Here is a 5000-nt window from a genome sequence, read left to right on the forward strand (position 1 = left end):
GGGGAGAAAAAGGCGCGCCGCCACGCCTCTCAGCCACAACCACTCCCGGGTATCCGGGGCCGAGGCAAGCCGCCGCTGAAGGAAAAAAAGGGGATAAAAATGCAGGGAACGAGGCGAAGGCACCTTCGCCCGTGCAGTCCCCCTTCACCGAGCCCTCCAGCACACCCTGAGCCAGGGGGGGCAAGCCAGACACCACAGGCCGCCCGCGGCGGAAAAAAAAAACAGGGCGAGGCGCCGCCGCCTCTCACCCGTGCCGCCGTCATCGGGCTCTTGGGAGCCGCGGGGGGGGGGGGGGGGGGCGGGGGGGGCGCAAGGCCGCGGCGAGCTCGAGAGCTTCACCGGACAAGCTGCACTCAGCTGCTGGCCACCGGGACCTGCTGCCACCACCGCACTTTCTCCCCTCGTCTGGCCGCTTACGCGGTCTCCAGCTTAAGGCCGGACACAAAAAAAAAAAAAAAAAAAAAAAAAAGTAATTTAAAAAAAAAAAAGCCAAACAAAAAACCGAGTCGCCGTCCACGGGGCACGGGGACGCTCAGGAACCAGCGACATCCACGGGTGGGCTGAACACCATGCCCAGCTTCCCGACCAGCGCGCCCCCCCAAAAACACGCACCTCTCGGGCTTTTGCCACGGTCGGGACACGTCTAGGGGGGCCAGGGAAAGGCCACGGCGGCCTGGACTCCCTCCCTGGCCCTTCCAGCGTTCGAGTGCCGGTCCCATCACCACCGGCTGGCAGGCTTCACCTGCCCGCCCGCTCTCGCGGGTGGGCCGTTCTCCCTCTCAACCGCACGGCAAAAAACGGGACAAGGAGGCAAAGCAGCAGCGCCGCCGCCTCGGCCCCTGGCCTTCGCCGGCCTCCTCTCCCAACAGGCGACTCAACACCTCTTTCCACCACCGATTGCTCTCAGCGGGCCCCCCAGGGCCGCGGGAAAGCCGCGCGCGCGACCTCCACTCTCCCCACGGCCCTCTCAGACAGCGGTCCCAAAGGCGTGCTCGCTCGGCCACCGCCGCCGGGCTTCGCCCTCCCCGCAGAGCCCTCTCTCTCTTACGCTCCGACGAAGAACGAACGGTGGTCGTGGCGCCGCCGCCGCTTGACCACCGCCGCTTATGCCCCCTGCCGCTGCCGGCTCCGTAGCGGCTCGGTCATCCCTTCTCGGAAGCGAGCCACCGCTCGCGCACATAGTACTGAACAATGTGGCCTCGCCCCCGGCCAGCTCCAGGGAGCGCTATCTCGGCCCACCGGGGGAGGCGCGCCAACGACGCCGACCTTTACCATGACGCAACTGGAGGCAGCGCAAAACAGCGACCCCTTCGACAGCTCCGAGGAAGCGGTGGGGACAACAAATCTACCCCACAGCCCCGCGAATGCGGCAAAGACCCGCCGGAGCTCGGTAGACGTGGGCGCCCCGTTCGCCGGACGCGCCGGCAACGCCACCTCGCGCTCGCCGGTGCCGCCGCCTGCGGGTCGCCCGGGACTCCGGCAGCCTGCGGAGCCCGGTAGACCTGCCGGCAGCCTGCGGAGCCCGGTAGACCTGCCGGCAGCCTGCCGAGCCCGGTAGACCTGCCGGCAGCCTGCCGAGCCCGGTAGACCTGCCGGCAGCCTGCCGAGCCCGGTAGACCTGCCGGCAGCCTGCCGAGCCCGGTAGACCTGCCGGCAGCCTGCCGAGCCCGGTAGACCGGCCGGCAGCCTGCGGTGCCCGGTAGACCGGCCGGCAGGCTGCCGAGCCCGGTAGACCGGCCGGCAGCCTGCCGAGCCCGGTAGACCTGCCGGCAGTCTGTCTGCGGAGATCGGTAGACCTGCCGGCAGTCTGTCTGCGGAGATCGGTAGACCTGCCGGCAGTCTGTCTGCGGAGATCGGTAGACCTTCCGGCCGCTGGATGCTCGGGGAGGCGGCCGGGCCGGGCCGGGCAGGGCCGGGCCGGGCCGGGCCGGGCAGCGACGGGACGGACACGGACGGCATATTCCTCCCGCCCCATTTTCGAGATTTCAGCGAACCTGATACCTGTTCCCGTTCTCCTCCCCCCCCCCCCCCCCCATTGACGAGATTTCAGCGCTTTTAACTTCTTTTTTTCTTTTTTTTCTTTTTTTTAAATTTTTTTTTTTTTTAATTTTTTTTTAATTTTTTGACCTGACGCTCCCCCAACCCCGCGCGTGCGCGCGCACACACAGAGCCGTAGCCCGGCTTCACCGCCCCGGCCAGCCGCTCCGCTCCACCCACTGCCTCCACGCACCCTCTGGCTGACGGGCGCCCGTGGACAGGCGGCTAGAGCCCGCCGAGAGCTCAGCGTCCGCTGGGAGACTTCGCGACCGGGCGCATGCCGGCCTTTGGTATTCGGGGGGGGGGGGGCGGGCGGGGGGCGTTGTTTCCCTCGCCGTCCTTTCATTTTAGTTTGGCTTTTTTTTTTTTTTTTTTCTCCTTTTTTCTCCCCCTGAATTAAACACGTTAAAATACGTGTCTGAGAGCCTGCAGACGCTGCCCCGCGGCCCCCCCCCCTCAGCGTGCGCGCTCTCCTCCCTCCTTGCAGGCCGGTGGGTGCGGTTTCCCCCCACCCCCCCCGCTACCGACCGCAGACTGTCCCTCCGGCGCGCCGGAGCAGCAGGGCGTGGAAAGGGGTGGGGGGGGGTTGGCGGGCCCGCAGCCTGCACAGGGCGCGCCTCCCCCGCTTGCTGGCAACCGCGCCCCCGGCCACTTCAAGGGTGCCGCCCTCAGTCGCGGCCGCGGCGGACGGCAGGGAAGGGAGGCTGGCGTAGAGGCAGGCGACAGACGGGCGGCGAGCAGGCGGGGAGCGTGGCGCAGAGGTAAGGCTGGGGTGCGGGGGGGGGGAAGGGAAATGGCGTACCTTTTCGGAGACGATTTCTGTTTGGGTCGTTTGGGGTTGGTTTCTTTGGAGGGGGTGGAGTGGGGGGTGTTGTGTTTGGTGTGGGTTTTTTTTTTTGTGGGTTTTGTTTGTTTGGTTGTTTTTTTATGGTTTGGTTAGGTTTGGTTTGCCCGGGCCCGGAGTCGGCGGGGACGGCGGCGTGGGGGGGGGGGGGGGGGGGGCGAAAGCTCCCGCCTGCCTTGCCCGGGGCGGCAAAGCCGCCGGCGGGAGGGGAGGGCGTGGGGGGGGGTGGGGGGGGGGGTGTTTGTGAGAGAGAGAGAGAGAGTGTCGGCGTCGTGTTCGAGGCGGGGTTATTGGGGGATTTTTGTTTTTCGTATGGCATGGTTTGCCTCGGCACGGAGTCGGCGGGGACGGCGGCGGGGGGGGGGGGGGGGTCTGAAAGCTCCCGCCTGCCTTGCCCGGGGCGGCAAAGCCGCCGGCGGGAGGGGAGGGGAGGGGAGGGGAGGGGGCGCGTGGGGGGGGTGGGGGTGGGTGGGTGGGTGTGTTTGTGAGAGAGAGAGAGTGTCGGCGTCGTGTTCGAGGCGGGGTTATTGGGGGATTTTTGTTTTTCGTATGGCATGGTTTGCCTCGGCACGGAGTCGGCGGGGACGGCGGCGGGGGGGGGGGGGGGGTCTGAAAGCTCCCGCCTGCCTTGCCCGGGGCGGCAAAGCCGCCGGCGGGAGGGGAGGGGAGGGGAGGGGAGGGGGCGCGTGGGGGGGGGTGGGGGTGGGGGTGTGTGTGTGTTTGTGAGAGAGAGAGAGTGTCGGCGTCGTGTTCGAGGCGGGGTTATTGGGGGATTTTTGTTTTTCGTATGGCATGGTTTGCCTCGGCACGGAGTCGGCGGGGACGGCGGCGGGGGGGGGGGGGGGGGGTCCGAAAGCTCCCGCCTGCCTTGCCCGGGGCGGCAAAGCCGCCGGCGGGAGGGGAGGGGAGGGGAGGGGAGGGGAGGGGAGGGGGCGCGTGGGGGGGGGTGGGGGGGTGTGTGTGTGTGTGTTTGTGAGAGAGAGAGAGTGTCGGCGTCGTGTTCGAGGCGGGGTTATTGGGGGATTTTTGTTTTTCGTATGGCATGGTTTGCCTCGGCACGGAGTCGGCGGGGACGGCGGTGGGGGGGGGGGTCTGAAAGCTCCCGCCTGCCTTGCCCGAGGCGGCAAAGCCGCCGGCGGGAGGGGGGGGGGGCGGGGGGGGGGCGCTGTTTGTGAGAGGGTCCGCGCCGTGTTCCGTGCGGGGTTATTGTGGGATTTTGGGGTTGGGTTTGAGTTGGGTTTGGTTTGCCTCGGCGGGGACGGCGCTGGGGACGGCGCTGGGGGGTCTAAAAGCTCCCGCCTGCGTTCCCCGGGGGGGGGGGGGGGGGGGGGGGGGGGGGGGGGGGGGCGGCGGCGGCGCGGCTCGGCGCAGGCGCGCGGCCTGAAGCGGCGGCTGCGGTCAAGGGCTCCGGGCCGGGGGGCCCGTTCGGGAGCGGTGCGTGCGTGCGTGCGCGCGTGCGTGCTCGTGCATGTCCACTGCCCGGGACGGGGGCCGGCGGGCGGTCGGCGCGGAGGTGGGTGGGGAGGTTACGCTTAGGAGGGAACGTCGACCGATCGCTCTCCGTCCCTCGCCGACAAAATTAACACACGCCGACCTGCGGCGAACGAGCGGACGGAAGACTCCACGAACCGGTAATTCAGCTACGAGTCCGCCCTCGGTGACAGAACGATCGGCTTCCTTTGGCCTAGGCTTCATTAGCTGCGGCCTGGACGGAGAGCACGCGAATAACCAACGACGCTCTCGAGAAGGCGCTCTCCACCCGGAATGGAGACGTCCGAAGGGAAAACGACCGTGACGGTCGAGCAAAGCAACGAGTAAGTAAGGTGCGGTCGTTCGCGCGTCGGAGAACGGTGACGTTTGGACGCGACGGACCGGTCGGCAGGGGAATCGAACTCGGTGGGTCGAGCGGTGATCGTAGCGATTAAGGATCAAGTAGCGTCTCCCTGTCGACGAGGGATCGATACCCCCTTCGACAACTACCGAGCCTCGAGCGTGCCCCCGTACATTTGCAGGACGCGCCTAGACGCTCAAGAGGAACGGTACCGACCGTCGAGAGAGGAGCCGCGGATAGGCACGAAACGGTAACAAGCGGTTAACGATACGGAACGAGCGATTGCTT

This window comes from Leptosomus discolor, chromosome 12, assembly GCF_034619465.1.
Source record: "Leptosomus discolor isolate bLepDis1 chromosome 12, bLepDis1.hap2, whole genome shotgun sequence".
In the NCBI taxonomy this organism is placed as follows: domain Eukaryota; kingdom Metazoa; phylum Chordata; class Aves; order Leptosomiformes; family Leptosomidae; genus Leptosomus; species Leptosomus discolor.